Here is a 17,683-nt window from a genome sequence, read left to right on the forward strand (position 1 = left end):
CATATTCTTGGAGGATTTTCATGATACAAGGAAGCTATGGTAAACTTGTGGTAGCATTTGAAGATCAAACAAAGATTTTGAGCAGATATTTGATTTCAAAATGTAATGGATAGTTTTTTTGTGTTTTTAAAGTATGCAATTAATACAAATTTTAATTGAATGAATAAGATGGAGTACATACTTGATTACCACTTCATTTTGATTATATCAAAAGGAACTTGACAAGGTGATTTCAAACTAAGCTCTATTTTTAGAAAGAGGTATTTTTATCATTTCTCCATAGAATTTCTTCAATAAACATTATATTTGATAGAATCATGGATATGTCAGTAGTTCATAATGTTGAGAATGAGAAGAGACAAAAATTGAAGGTTGTCTTGGTGAAACTCATAGAAGGAAACTCTAATTCAACATTATCCATTACTTTGAACAATGTCACATATTTGGAAGATGTAGAAATTTATCTTAACAGAAAGTTTCAAACTATTGGGAGTGAGTATATGAACAAAGATATGGAAATATTACTTAACCATGATATGACTATAAAGCCTAGATTTTAACATTTGAAAGAACTAGACCTTTTCAAATATAACTTCTATCAAGAATTGGACACAAATGAATGGACTTAGATCATACTAAGTAGAATTCATGATGGAAAAATGTAGATGGAAGACAATGTAGTTGACATTTTAGCTAACCTTATTCATGTGGTAACTGGTCTTAGCAAACAAGGCAATGTAACTATAGGTGAGAAACTTATTAAGAAGAAAGTTGAGAGCTATACAAAAGTAGTTTATAATGGGATTGCCATGGTGATAAACACCATTAAACAAGATGATATAAGATTCCTGAGCAGAATCATTGCCTACTTTATTTGTGCAAGTTTTAAGATTGATGAATTATTAGTAAGATTCATCTATATAGCCTATAAGATTTGTGTTGAGAAAGAACAAGTTAATCTTAGTAAAATTTTGAGATTGCAACTTCTTAAAAACTTGGAGAAAATCAAGAGGACCAAGAATAGTGTGTTAGATTTCAATCATTGATCAATTATATATTCTTTCATGTACTTAAGAGATTTCTATACTTACCAGTTAGTGAAATTATGAGTAGTGAGAAGCGTACCATGGATAAGATTATAGATGTATGTAGAAGAAATCTAGCAAATAAAATCTTGGATAGTAAAAATTTGATAATGAGAACATTTTAGAATGAGATGAGACAAAGATTTAGAATTGCACCTCCAATTGTAGAAAGATTCAAAAATGATATATGTATTATGGTTGATACATATTTAACTCATATTCAAATAGTAGGACCTTGGGAAACATTCCTTGATCCCTTAGGTTATGAATTAAGTGATGATGTAGCAATTGGACATATTGATCTATTGTTGAACTTTGAGAAGGACCAAGTTGAGTATAGATTTGGGACTTATGAAGAAATTACCCAATCAGCCTATCAAGCATCTTTAGAGAAAGCATCTCACAAGAATATTGAGACAGTAATGAAGAAAACTCTAATTGAGGCCAATATGATAGAAAGTGAGTCAAGGTAGTTAGGCAAACAATGAAACAAGGAATATTGTATGTGCAACCTTTACCAGTGTCTATTGCAAAGATATCTTCAAAATAGAGCATTCCATATGTTGCAGTATTAGCTAAAGAGCCAAGTGAACCAAAGAGAAAATCAGAACAATTAGTGGAAGTCATGACTACCAAGATTAAAAGAGTCAAATAAAAAGCTACTAGACCAAGTAAGAGACAAAAGACATTGTTGAATATTATGGAATCTAGTGAAGAAGAAGAATAAGAACAAGAAGCAGAATAGGTATAGAGAGTTACTATATCTAAATAAACAAAAAGCCAAAGATTAAGAAGATAAACTCAGCCATTGCTAATGAAGGGAACTTTGTTCAAATGAAAAAAAATTATGATTTGTATAATGATATTGAGAAAAAGAAGATTGATATCTCTACTATGAGATATATAATTTCTAACAATATGAAACTTAAAGATATTGAAGGCACAATAAATTAGAAAGTCTATGATAAACTTATAGACAAGAAAGCACTAGCTCAAGAAGACGACATAGAACTTCAAAATTTTATGATAAGGGCCATATGCAAGACTAATGATGAGGAAGAAGTCAAGAATTTGGTGAATAGTCTAGCACCTTACTTGAGAAATAAGGTGAGACCATTTCTATTTATAGTGGGTGAGAAGGATAAAATAAGGAGTGAAACAATTGCAACTATCAATTAGATGATGACTGAGTCTAAGGCAACACCTTCACAACACCTAGAACTTTGGAAGTATCATTAAGTGGTGACACAATAAAAATTGATTAGACCTATTTTACTATTAAAATTAATGATACTAACCCTTTTGAGAGTTTTGAATAGCCTAAATCCTGGGTTGAGGTTACAAGATCAACTAAAAAAAATTGAAGAGGTTAGAGGCTATTAGAAGTAGAAAAGAGAAAAATAGAAGAAGCCAAGAAGAAATTGCTTGAGAAGAAATGAAAAGAAGAGTTGAGGAAGAAAAGAAAAAGAAAATAGAGGAACAAAAGAAGAAGAAAATAGAGAAGGAGGAAAAAAGAGAAAGAAAGAAAAGAAAAAGAAGAGAAAGAGAAAGAAGAAAGAAGAGTCAAAGTGGTAGTAGAGAAGAAGAAAAGGGAAGATGAATCTAAACCATCTAGTTCATCCACTCTACTTGTTCTTGCTAGCCTAACAAGTGATGATGATGATCAAACTGACTTGATCTCATCTTTGACAAAACTAATTGAGAAGAATGGGAAAGTGAAGAGCCTATAAAGAACCTTAATGGAGGTAACTAAGAGATTACACAATACTCTAGCAGTCAAGCATAAATCTTTTGATGAAGAATTTATAAATTTGTTGAATGTTGCAGAGTCAAAGGCCCAAATTTTACATGATGCTAATCTATTTAGCACCATTTGTCAAAATATCAAGAATGATTTATAGTCTTGATACTTGTATCAAGGAACTTCAAAAATGTCAACAAGATGGAAAGTTATTGTATGTTAATTGTACCTTATCTCATAAGTTGACCAAGGATTTTGATAGTAAGATTGAAGGAAAGTTGAGTGAGCTAGAAGCTCTATCAAACTAGATACAACAACCTTTCTAACAAGGTTGATGACTTTGAAGGAAAAATGGCCAGTGTTCATAGTGATATTAAGAAATTGGAACTTTAGAAAGAAATTTTTTTGAAGAGATTGTCATAATTTAGAGAGCCTATTTCTTTGAAGATAACTATTATTGAGAGATAGTTGGAGGAATGTGTCAAAGCTAAGGACACTTATTCAAATTTCTTATACTTTGTTCTGAATGTAGTAGAGATTGAATCGTATGCCCTATGTACAATTCTCACCTCTACTAAAATAGCCAAGGATAAATGGATAAAATGTTTAAACAATCTCAAGGAAAGTTTTAACAATCGCATGAAAATATTATTAGCTAAAGATAGATGATTACAGTTTTTGACAAACTAGCCTGTCATTAATGTCAAAGGGGGAGAAGATACATAAGAAAATTGTAAATAAGGTAAAGGGGAGAAGATGCATAAGAAAATTGTAAATAAGGTATGAAATAATATTGAAAGGGGGAGCATATGTAACATGGATAAGTTATAAAAGATGATTAATGTATTGATACTGTAATGTTTTTTTGACAAGTTTTTGATACTTAGTCAATTTCCCCTATTTTGTTGCCATCAATGCCAAAGGGGGAGATTTTTGAAAATTGGATAATGAAGATATGTAATTATTGTCATTTATGGCAACACATGATGTACATGCTTGTAGAAAACTTAAAAAATAAAGTTACTTACCAAGAAAATTGTCTAAGTATGAAATTTGTTTATAGCAATGTATTATTTCATATGTAACTTGTTATTGATGTCATATTATGATTAGCAATGTTAGATATAGATACTATACATGTTTATAATGACATGTATAACCTCAAAAATTTGTACGGACTATACAAAAAAGTGATATTCACATTTTACTAGTGAAATAGAATATCAAAATTAAAGGTAAAGGAATTATTTTATTTACAAAATAATTACTTGACTAATTAGAGATGACATCCTAGATGTTTACTCTAAGTTGGAAAATTATATTATGGTCTTAGCTAACCTAGTGGAAATTTTTTAAAAGGCATGGTATTTATGCAAAGGACATCTTGCAAATTCAAATGTGAAAGTGATGTGTTGTGTTGAGAAATTTTATTGTGATATGTGAACTTTTTTAAAGCAATATATGCAAAGTTTTAACAAGCTATTTTGTGATCCAAGGTCTACCTGAGGTTAGAGATCAGTCAAGAAAGAAGTTATAGCACCTATATACCAAAGGACTAATTACTTGTTTGGGTAGTGAGTTCTTCTTGTAATTGGAAGTGCATGTTTTGGCAGTGGGCTCATCTTGCATCTACTATACTACAACTCCTAACAGGGTTAGAATCTACTAACAAGGATTAAAAGTCTCCTAATAGGGACTCCCTATATTGAACTTTCTCATTGACTCCTCATAGGGTCCATCCTCTAACAAGGAATATATATATCAATATATTATCTAGTGGGTATCATCACCGTTGACGTTTTCTCTTGGCTAGGGCTTCCCTAGTTAACAATTACTATTCAACATTACTTGTTTACTTTGTTATATATGGTTCAAAGTAATAAATAATATTTAGTTGGTGACTAAAGTTTATAAATTATTGATTCAACCCCCCCAATAATTCATATTTCTAATAGAAGGTGTGTAGAAAATGTATATTCAATGATATACTATAAATTAGTTCATAAAATAAATATGCTAAAAGCTCATATTTGCATAACTAAAGAAGCATCTAGAACAAATCCAAGGAAAAAATGTAAAAGAGAATCATTTGTCACATGAAGTATCGAGCATTAGTACTACATTCTATATCAAATGAGCATTCCAATATGGACAGATTGATTAACTAAAGGAATGTGTTGACCATGTGTGTTGGTATCAGCTAAGTAAGGTAACCTAGACTAAGTAAGTATGAAGGTCAAGCTAGTTTTCATACTTCTACCAAGTACAAGGACATTTATCAAAAACCTAAGATAAAAATTTGAAGGCATTCATCAAATTTGAGCATTCATTCTTATTCACCAAGTGATTTTAGAGCTCTCGACTAATTTAAAGATAATTATAGAGACAAAGAAAGTGAATCATAGTAGAGCATTAGAAAATTTGAGAACATCAATAAGTGTTACTTTTGGTGACGAGTAAATTATTTTACGAAGATATATTAGAAGAGTTTGTTTTCAAACCCTAAATTGAAATGGCATCTGCGAGTGAAATATTGAAAGATAGCAATGCTCCAATTGTGAGGAATGACTAATGTCCACCAAACTTCAGGAATAGTGTAAATGTTGAGTAGACTAAAGATGATATTGGTGCTCTGTCATCAATTCCACCCAAAGTTCTAACTCTTTAGGATGTAAAATCCTATTGTCTATGTAAAATAAGAGAAATTGGAGATAAGGGCAGCTTATGAGAAGCCATGCAACAATTAGGTATTCAAAAAAGAAACAAAATATTTTTTGTGAAAGGGCTTACTCATGCCCTAGGTTTTCTAGAATTTTTAAAGTTAGAATGGATAAATATTGTACTAAGCCACATTCACAATATGAAGGCATGGTTAGAAGGTGGATCAATAAAAATTAGCAAGGTTGTAATCTATCGAGTTATTAACTACCCTACCTTGGATTGACCAAAAAGCATAAGAAGCATAGTAAGGAATGAAATTGAGAAATTAACCAAATCAAAGTGGAATGGTAGGGGAATGTCAATTGATAGGATTAAAGATCATGTGATTGAATTTTTAGTTCATGTGGTAGAACACAAATTTTATCAATTCAACATAATGAACAATGTGTCATGTGTTACAGTGGATTTGGGATAAAAATTGTTAAGAATGATTATACTTATGACCTTTTCAAGATGTAACTACAACAACTAAGAAAGAACCTAGAAGCAATAAAAAAGGCAAAGAACATGTCATATAAGTCTATATCTTCACTAGTATGTATAGTTATCTATGTACAAAATTCATTCCCTATGATTGGGATAGTAGCATAGGATAGAAGCCAACCTTCTATGAAATAGATAAATTATTTAATAAATAGGTTGGGAGAAAATTTTGAAGCTATAATGGATAATTATTTTGAAGAATTCAAAATCAAAATGAGAAATAGAATTAGGATCCCCAAATCAGTCATAGACAAATATTATGATGAAATATATATTGTAGTAGATATAGATTTTTTACATGCTCAAGTAGTATTTCCAAGGATCCATGGTTAAGGCCTATTCCTTATGAAGTCAATGGTGATGAGGTTACAACAAAAATGACTATACTTTTGATAGAAGACATAGATACTAATATTGATCAATTTGACACATATGAGATAATAATGGTTGAACTAACTATAGAGGCTAGCACACTTCAGATAGAAAGAAAAGAAAGAGGAAGAGTCTTGAGGATAAGGATACTAAAGATAGGGAAGGATTAAAATAATCTACTAAGGTGAAGGAAGGAAAAGGAAAAGAACTAGTAGTTTTTGAACCTAAGTCAACCAAGTAGTGGAAAGTAGTAATTATTGATCCAAAGGTGAAAGATGATCTTAAAAAGAATGTGTAGAAGGTTATCTCACCTTACTTACTACAAGGAAAGGTTGTAATAAGATCAAACACAATCCATCCCCCAATTGTGAAAGCAAAAGGAAGTCCATCTAAAATGAGATTGACAAGCTCACCAATGCAAGATATACAAGAGAATTCAAGGAGGAAACTAATCATAAAACAAGAGGAGGAAGAAGATGATGAAGAAACTAAGTCTAATGAACTAAGAAAACTACCAATCAAGAAAAGGCTCCATCCAATGACTGTGGATCAAGTATGTAAAACCCTTAGAGAATTAGCAAATGTTGTAGGATTCAAGGATATTACTTATGATTCTTTGAATAATAATGATTAAGTGAAGCTTGAAGAAGCTATTATTGATATGATGATAAAATTTAGATGTAAACCCTTGGAACTAGGAGGATTCCCAGAATGCCTATATAAATAGATAGATGCTAAATAGAAGTGGGCATTATCCACAAAAATCCAAATAAGAGAAACTATGTTGGCACAAGCTATGCTAGATTTAGGGAAGACACATATGTCTACAACCCTCAACTAGTTTGTAAATAAATTAATTCCAAGGGATAGGGCATATAAAATTTTGAAAAATAAAGCTCATGAAGATGAGAAAGATTGTAGTAGAATTTGGAAAGAATCATTTGAACTTCAAACTCTAGTGGTAGAAATTAGAGAAGGTAGAGATGTAATTTGAATAACTAGTAGGCAAGTGTGAACAATAAGAGGTTGTTACCATCAAATATATTTCTAACACACTTCCAAGGAATCAAAATATACTAACTGAGGAAGATATGAAAATTTGAATGTCAGACATAACCCAGCCTTGTACAAATCTAGTTTTCTCACAAAATGTACATTATCCAAAGATTGAGGATTTAAAGATTGGTGATGTTGAGGTTACATCAATATCTGAGTATTGAACTAAGATTGTTGAAGTGAAGAAAAATGGTGAACCTATCATGGAATAATCATTATTTTTTCATTGATGTCAAACCTACAACTTTTTGTTAGACAATTGCTTACTTTGGTCTAAATGCTACCATCTATTTGATTGATGCAGAGGATTTGAAAAGAAAGGATAACAAGAGAACCTAGAGAAAAGTTGATTTATTTGGTATATAAAAGGAACACTAAAACCAAGAAATATGTTGAGGATATAGTGTATTGTTTATCTACTTAATTCTATAATGAAAGTATGCCTAAGAAAAGACTTGAAGAAGGATACATAAAGAAAAGTGGCTACTAAGACTGACTGAGAAAACAATGCAAGTCAAGAAAAGTTAGGTTAGGCTAAGAAAAAAATAGTAGAAGCTAAGTGAATAAGCTTAGTATGAGCCCAACAAGTGAAATATAGTTGGTGTCAACTAAAGATAGTTTAGTATGTATTTATTGTGGTTACACAATGCATGCCCCATTTCAATCAAAAATGAGGACCCCCTACTTTATTTTTTAACTTTTTTAGGACCCTAGTCTAAGGTCTAGGTCATTTTAAGGTGATCCTATCTAGGAAGCCCCAATTATTAAAAGATTAAGTTTTGACAAAGGATAAACCTTGATTATAAAATTAAAAAAAAGTGTAGCAAGTGCACCTACTGGGTATGCATAGTGCACAAAACCCTTGTGAGATAACTTTGTACATATAAAATGTGTAGTGGTACACCTGTGCATCTGTGTAGCTATGCCAAAAGTCTTAAAACTTATTTATATGGTGAGGGAGTCCCCTTCCTCCTCACTTTTATTTGGTTCATTTCACCCACTCTAATTCCTCTGAAGTTGTAGCTGTCTTCTCCCTGAGGTGTGCCTTCCTCTGCTTTGCAAACCTTGTGCATGACACAAAAGTAAAAGCAATATAAAGGATTGTGTGCATCATTACACCTCCCTAGGTGCACTAATGTACACCATTACCTTCACTTGAGAGCCTTTAAAAACATTAAAAAATTTGTGGTCTTCACCTTAGGTTGGGTGCACACCAGCACACCTTCCTGGGTGCATTCATGCACACCCATATCTTTAAAAACAACTTCAAAAACTCCTAAAAACAAATAAAACAAGTTTTTTTTAACTACCTTTTGATGCACAGTAGTGCACCTAGAGGGGTGCACTACTGTACATTTAAAAACATAAGTAAATTTCAAAAGGGCTACACATCAGGGACACCTATTAGGTGCACCTGGTGCGCCAATCCTTCATATGAAGTGTTTTAAATAGGGTTCTGAGATGTTTTTGAGAAATCTAATTTTAGGATGTCATTAAATCATTTTTTTCAAAGCCAGACTAATGGGTCATCTATTGTATAGATATAATGGCATCCTCCTCATCTTCCTTGGGTGATAAAATGGCACCAAAACCTATGGTCTTTAAGTTCTAGGGCATTATGATGAAATCACACTTTTAGGAGGACAAATTGGAGATTAAAGATACTAATTTAGGACACACTAATTTGGGAGAATATTTAAACATATGTAACAAACCCACCAAGAGGTCACAAATGGTCTCTACATTCATTCAATTAGGACTCATTAATGCAGCTTCACACCCAATGTCAATAGAATCTTCAGAGCTCATTATAACACTTGCAGAACACTTTGTCCCTGAGGAGAGGGTTGTGAAGAGCATAACAAGAGAGACTGTCCTTGATTTGTGACCAAAGAAAAGTGAGAAATTATTTCACCTCCCATTGGTAGATCAATTCATTAGGCTCACCTACGAACAAGTAGAAAGGTGGTAGTGAGAACATATTGATGAGGCCTTAGAGATCATTCAATCATCCTACCTTATAGAGAAGACTCCTTTAGGAAACAAGACTAGAAAAGTGGATATGACTAGAGGGTATATGATAGAAGACATCAGATACTCAATCATACTTCTAAGAAGAGTTATGGGTCTACTAGTAGCTAGGCATCTAAACATCTTTATGGTGCATTTTGTTGAGATGATTAAGAAAGAAAAGATGCCACTAGACTAGGCTTCTACTCTTAGTCAAAATTTATGGGAGTAGTTGGTGGAATTATATGACTTCATATTTGGTATACTTATTGGCCACCAGAGAAATAGATAATACAAGGCTATATAAAAGGGGTAGCATGTAGGATCCTAATGCATGGCCATATATCATCTATTCCCAGCTAGTGAAGAAGAGGCTCTCAAAGCAGAGCAAAGAATATAGAATTGTTAATGATACCTTCATATTCACTATAATCTAATTCATAGAAGGAGATTATGTAAAGAGATAATTAGATGATGTAGTGGCACATATATTAAAACTTAAAGAATACTATATCCAGTTTTGGACATTTACATATCTAAGTGTAGCAGGTACAATCATTAAGCTAAAAAAGCTCCCAAGGTATCCTTGTGATAGACTTGTTCTCCTAAAGATTTCTCAACAAATCTTGTTTACCTATGATAGGGTTAGAAGGAAACATTAAAAAAATTGGACCTAGCCATTGACTATAGGACCTTTTCAAGTAGATCGGAGGTAAGACATCCCCTCTTTTAAATGTGAATGGGATCAATATCCCTTCAAAGAATACAATTCTCCCAGGCCATATTTTGAGAATATTGGGAGAGTACAATATTTTGTGGGTAAAACATTCTACCACGAAGAGGCTATTGAGGATCATTGGATGAATGCAACAAATGACTATGATATCTAAATAAGGGATTATTGTAGGATTAGTTTGTACCTAGTAGAGAAGGCCCTAAAAATTGTTAGTGAACAGTTTTTTCCATGAATGTTCATATATTAAAATAGAGAAAAGAATGTAAACTAACAAATGAATTCCTATTCGAAGAACTTAGGAATTCTCTGCTTGAAGTTTCTTCAACTGAAACAGGTGCAACTACCTTTATTGCATTGAAAGTTTTAACCAAATAAACTCAACAAAAAACTTTCCAAGAACACAATCTGTTGGAGGTGTTGAAACAAATTATTTCATCTCATGAATATGAAACAAACTTTAATGCAAAAGAACCACTCAATTTTAATTATCAAAATGATCCACATAGCTAAATAATTAAATTATCAAGTAGGCAAATTTCATGAACTAATTTCCCATAGAATTTCCAAATTCAGAGTTCACAATTTCAAAATCAATAACAGGTGCAGCTAAAAGCTTAAATAGTATCTATAGAAATACCAAAATAAGTAGACAATAGTATCCACTTACAAAGCTTTCAACCCAAAATCAAACTATAAAGTTTCATGTATCTGCTGAAGTTCTAAAATGTTGCTTCTAAACTAGAAATAAAACCATAAACAAAAGTAGTTCTATCTACCGGTCTATTGGAGAAATTTGAACCCCTTAAACAATAATAATTATTACATTTATAGGAATGGGGCTGGACTTAAGCCAAAATTACCCCACCAGGAGTTAATTGTCTTTTGGAAATAACTGATAACTAAAATTGCAAGAAAACCAAATGGTAAAGAAACTACAACTAAATGGTTTTTGATCAGGTTGCACTGTCACCACCAACCGCTCCTCTTGTCAACTTCCACATTTCATAGATAGCTAAAAAGGCAGAAATAATGGATTGCTGTGGAAGACCAATGTAGGCAAGCCGTTGCTTCCAAATTTCCTTCATCTTCTTTAGTTCAACAGCCTTTTCCTCATGCATCTCCAAGTGCTTCAGATTGATAATCAACATTGCTTCAGTGTGAGCCATGTTGGAGAAATCTTGCTTGGCTGGTGTCCTCTTTTCTTGCCATTCTTGAAATTTCTTTTGGACTTCTTTGACTATTTCATCTGATTGGGAAACAGAGTCATCTTCTTTTTCCATGAACTATTTTACAAACCACTTAAGGTCATTTTGAATAATCTAATGTATAACCTTAAGTTCTTGTAATGATTCTTTGATTTTAGATACCCCTTGTGCCAGTGCTTCATTTTTCCATTCAATGCAATCTTTTATGATTTACAGAGTTTTTTCATCAAGACCCGCTACAGGACATTCAGCTTGAAATTTCTACAACCCAAATTCTTGCACATCTTGTAGTGATATTACCACTTTTGCCCAGTTATTCTTCTCTTTTTCATATCCATCATTACCTACCTCCACCATTTTAGTAATGTTTGATATCTCCTTTGAGGCATGATCTAAATTTCCAATGTGTTTTATAGTGTTAAGCAGAACATCTTGTACCCATTCACCTGCTACTTTGGCTACTACTTTGCACTTGTGTAGATTCTCCAACGATTGTTGATTGGTTGCAGAGGATATGTCAACAATGGTTGACATCTCACAGATCGGCTTTGCTTCAAGTTGCAAGATAGCATTAATTTATTGTGCCATGTCCTTTATTGTCTCCTTCATTTCTTGCTTGTCTTGCCCATCTTTCCACACTCTCTCCATGATCTTCTTATTGGATACCTCAAAGAATCTCATATCAACTTCATGGTTTCCTTTTCCCAAATCAACCTTTGTTATTTGGAAATCTTGAGGCACTACAGAATCATGAGAACTCCCATCAAGTGGTGTAGCTATCTCTGCTGCCCATCGACCTGAACTTTTTTCAAAACTGATTCTTGCTTCGGTCCTTGCTTTTTTTTACCTTGGGTGCTTTACCAAGCCATTTGCTAACCAGGTTGTCAATAGGCATAAATATTGGGACCATACTTCTCTTCTTCTCCATTGATTTCTCAAGCCATTTAGGAGTAGTTTGATCCTTTGCAGCAGTAGGGGAACATTTAACTAAGGGGAGATTACTTTCCTAATTTCCTGTATCCATTGGGGAATTCTGGGATTCAAGTACATTATCCTCTATAGATAGGTCTTCTACTGTCTCCAAGTCCACCATTATGGTGCTTTTACTTTTGACGGCTAATGCCTTCTTCATGCTTGAGTGGGTTACTCTCCTTCCTTTTGGAGTTTCTTCTTGAACTTGAAGTTGAAGTGTTTTTGGAACGGCTTCAAGTTCAACTTCAAGTGGACCTGCAATAGAATCAGGGACACTTTGATTAGTTTGCTTATGAGCAGTCCTTTTACCCTTGCTTCTTGAAGGCTTCTCAGAAAAGCTTGGAGTAGCCGCTATTTTTGACTTTATCTATTTGGTAGTTCTTACTATTACATCCTTGGTATGGGCATATACATCATTTTCTTCCCTTTTCTCCCAATCAATTTCAGGGATAGGCATGCATTCAATCTGATCCATGTAAAATTGATCGAGCACACCTTCAGAATCATCATCTTTCAGCCCATAGGTATCTAACTCCAAATTGAACATGGTGACTTGTTTAATGGTCAAGTGCGACCATAACCTCTTCCTTACTTCAAATTCATCATGACAGTTCGCCCAAAAATCCTCTAGTTGCGGGGAATGAAAGAGAGAAGCTGCATTTTTTACACTGTTTCTAATAAAGCCGATGTAGTCAAAATCTAACCGAGAGGTGAAAGATTTAAGACATAAGAGAGTTAAAGATTTGGCTGACAATATGGCTTCTTTCAAACTAGGGCATCTATAATGTCCAATTTCAATCAGGAAGAATACTAACAAGGATTTTTTAGAAATTTGAAAGGACTCAACAAGGGAAGCAAATTGCCGACACATTTTTGACAATACTATAGAATCTGAACAATAGCGTGGTAATTTCAAAGGTTCATTAGGAAAACCACCCACTCTAATATAGGTAAATCTGGGAAATTGGATGAAATAACAACCATAAATTTGCACAACCTGCATGGCCTCCTCTGACATCCTATCATTTTCTTGACCCTATAGTTCAAAAACCAATTTCCCTAGAAAAACATCGTTGACTTTCTTAAACTCTTTGCATGATATATCTTCTTGGAGATCTCTGTAATATTGGTAGATAGGCATGTCATCTACCCAAGCTATATGTGGAAGATAATCCCAATCTTTGGACATGACTAGGGTATAAATCAAGTAAGAGGACAAGAAAAATAGACCGCAATTGGTAACATCTATCAAGCCCTTATGTAAGTTCTCTGCCATTAGGTCTGACCAATCGATGAATTTGACACCTTCAACTATCTTCTGTATGAAGATGTACATCCAAGACTCCCAATGAAGAGCATGTTCATTTCCCTTAATTCTATTCAGCAAGAATACAATATATGAAATCTCCTTGATGAAGTGTTCAATGGTCAATGGTTTAGGCAACCTAGAACCTCCCTCTGCAGGATCCAAGAGCTAGGACTGAGCAATCTTGGTGTCGTAGCTGGTTTTGTTTGCGGCATACAGGTGTTCAGTTTCTTCGAATGTCCATGGCTCATAGGGTTCTTTATGAGGAATCCTAAGGGAAAAATTAACACTGGTCCTATTAATTTTGATAGCTACTTCCCCTAAGGTTTTCTTAATGCATCTTGAAATAGGGTCATAATGGTTTGCACATTCGAGGATGAGCTATGGGTATGGGATTGCAGTGGGAAAAGTGGTGACTTCTAATAAACCACTATCAACTAGCCTCTGGTAAATGGGACTTGATAGAGTAGTTTTGGTTCTTTCAACAACTTTAGATAAATTTCTATTAACCAAAAATGTATCATAGATTTCAGGCAAGGAATTGAGTAATGGCAGCTTCTCTAATTTGGGCATTTTTGGACCAAAAAGAATCATGATTATTATGACAACAAATCCATAGGACCAGGTTTTAAAATACTTTCAAAATAAAGCAAAGCACAACCAAAATGCAAAGGGAAATGGAGATGCACTTATAGTTTGATAAAGACACAGCCTGAAATTTGCCTTTCTTACCCAGAAGTGCTGAGATTTTTCTAGAGAAAATGAGATGAGTGGGAAAGGGTAATCACATGCATTTAAGAAATGACATGGATAGAGAATCATGGGACAGATTTAGCGAGTAAAAATCATCATTACTCATTCATGTGACATTCATCGAAAAAGGCACCACGGGTGTTCTTGTTTTAAATACCCTGTCAAATCTGCACATACCTTCCCATAACAAGTAATCATGGAATGACATTGTTAATACTCCATTAAGTATTTCCCAGCTGAATATGTGCTGCCTTAAATTTCTTTGCATATGACTTCAGGTGCTTTGGGAAAATATTACGCTGGGACCCACCTTGGAATGGCTCGGCAATCTTTAATCTGCATACAAAAATCATTAGCGAACAAAATCAACACTAAAATTGAAGTTGAATTTTTGAGTGATTGGGCTTCAACATCAACTTGGACTTCAAGTTTACAAAGGTTGACTTGATAAAACTAGTGCGCTTATCACATGGCAGACCAACAAGACTTTGAACATGAAGTTGAAGTAAATTACTACTTCAAGTTCAAATTCAATGGGAAGACTTGGGACCAAAACCTGTTAGGGTGCAACCAAGGTTACAAGCTTTAACAAAAATAAAGATTCTATTAAAGATATTACAATAAGACTCAAAGGAGTTGTTTGGTGTTTGTTCAATAGGGACAAGATTGGCAATAGGCTCATTATGAATGTTGAGGTTAATAGGGAGAAGAATTTTGATATCAACCATAGGGTGAGGCATTTCATTATAATGATATAGGATTGGATTAAGAAACCATTTAAGATTGATCCAATTCCTAAAATGGTGATCTTTCATGCACAACCCCGCCTAGCCAAAAGTTGAAGGAAGAAAGTCACCATCCCTACCTTTGTTGCTCAATCACTAGTAAGGCTAGAAATGGTACACCAACTTGATAGACTAGTTTGATATTATTAAGCTTAGAGGGGAAGAGGAAGGGGCAAGAAGAAAAGATGTTATCCAAGAGTTGAGCCAAAAGAGGGGGAAATCCCAGCACCCCAACAACAAGGGGAAGAAAATGTACAAGGATCAGAAGATACTGGAGCTCCACAAGTCAAGGTTGATCCTAAATTTCCACTAGCTACACCAAGCTAGATAGAGATAGGGGTTAACATTCAAGAGGTCTCCCCTCCACATCAAGAAAAACAACGATCCCCTTCTACACCTAAAAAGGGAAGAAAGATCAAGACTCTAGTTAAAAAGAGGATAAAAGGTGATCAAGAAAGTAATTCCTATCTCATCAATCCCTGAACCTATTCTTGAAGAAGATGAAGAAGAGGATGATGAGGATAATGAACTTTGAATAAGAGGACTTAGCTTGCTAGAGCCATAGAAGAAGAATAAAGAAGAAGCTTGATAATTACACCACCACCCATCCCTAAGTAGGTTATTTAATCCACAACATCTAAGGATGAAATGCAACAATGGATTGATGAGTAAGATGTTGAAGGGACTGATGTCTTTAAGATGATAGATTTTGATTTCATGCCTATTGGCACTAAATTGGTGGGAGACAAGATCAGAGATACCCAAACTAATTAACCTCAATAAGAGGATTGGAATCAAATGCCACCAAAGTCACAAGGTTTTGAAATTACTCCTTCATCCCCATTACAAGTCATAGTCTTTATAGATAAAGGTTTTGCTACTACTCTACCACCAAACACAGAAAAAGAACAAGTTTGAAAAGAATAGGATGAAGAGCCATAGCAAGTATCAACTAATGAAGTATCTAAAGAAGGACAAATGGTTGAATTTCCTCAATAGACTTCCCAAAACACTGAGGTGATTACTATAGATTCTACTAATATAGAAGCTCCTAGTGTAGATCCATCATAGAAGGAAAAGACTCCAGAGAGGAGCAATAAGGGAAGGAGCATAGCTAAAATAACTCCTCCATCCTCAAAAGGAAAAACTTTGGTGGAACAGATCCCAAGATGGTTGTGGAAAGTGTATATGAGCAATGTTAGTATGCTAATAGAAACCAAATTTAAATAAAGCTTCTACAAACTAAAAAAAATTCATAAACTTCAAGATAGACTAAGATGAGCTCTCAATTAAGAATATGAGCCATTAATGGGCTCTCTCAATGAGAATCTCTCTTGTTGAGTAGCTTTGTCTAAATAGATAGGATGTATGCTCAAGCTTTTATGCTTCAAAAAGGGCTTCAAATGGAGTTGGAATTTGGGTGTGAGTGTATGGTTTTGATGTAAAATGGCTTCTCAAAATGGCATTATGACTTTACTTCATGGATTGTGTTGTTTTACAAAAGAGAAGGATCCAATTTATAGGCAAGAGGCTTGAGGGATTGAGGGCTAAGATGCAAGGATGGGAAAAAGCTAATGGAGGGCTTAGATTGCATGAGAGGAGAGCACATGGATTGTGCTTCCTTACAGCCAATCAGGGAGTGAAACATGTCACAGGGTGAGAGGATGGAGGAAAGGGGAAGGATGAGTCAACAAAGGAGGCTCAAGGGATAAAATCTTCATAAAGACCCTCATAATGGCTTGTAAGAGCAATAAAAGGGCTTGGAAGAGTCATTTATGGCCTAGTGGGCTTCATAAAGTTTTATGGTTGAGATATTTTGAAGGAGATGAGAGGAATTTCGACTTGGGCTTGATTAGGAAGGTTTTAAGCTTGCTTAGGAATGTGCAAATGATTAGAGGATGGATTAGGATGGTTTAGGATTAGCTTAGGGATAGGCAAGTGGATGGCATTTAATGAGGGTGGGTGAAGGAGGAGATATTTGTTAACTTTGGCTTGGGTTAGTAAGTCTTAACCCATGTTTAGAGAATGTGACAAGGTTAGGAGGGGATTAGGTTTAGGTTTAAAGACATCTTCTAGAAGAGTCTAGACTTTGGATGAGGATAAAGACTTTCTAGAATACTCTAGAACTTCCTAGGATGAGGATGAAGACTTTTTAGAAGAGTCTAGAACTTCTTAGGATGAGGATAAATTAGATTTTTAGGAAATAAATAAAGTTTTATTTATTTCAAGGGTTTGGGTTGAGGAGATATTTATTAAAAAAAAATTAATAAACATGAGGATTAATATTTAATCTTAATTAAATATTTTGAGTTGGGATTAGGGGTAGGAAATGATGGGATTAGCCTTTAATCAAAATTAAAGAAGGATTAGAAGATTTTGGAAGAGGTTAGTGGTATTAAGGAAATTGGCCAAGTTTTAGGCAAAAAATAAATTTTTTATTTGTTTTGGGTTTTTTGGT

Source organism: Cupressus sempervirens, chromosome 4 (genome assembly GCF_028749045.1).
Source record: "Cupressus sempervirens isolate cs-2001-9-10 chromosome 4, ASM2874904v1, whole genome shotgun sequence".
NCBI lineage: Eukaryota > Viridiplantae > Streptophyta > Pinopsida > Cupressales > Cupressaceae > Cupressus > Cupressus sempervirens.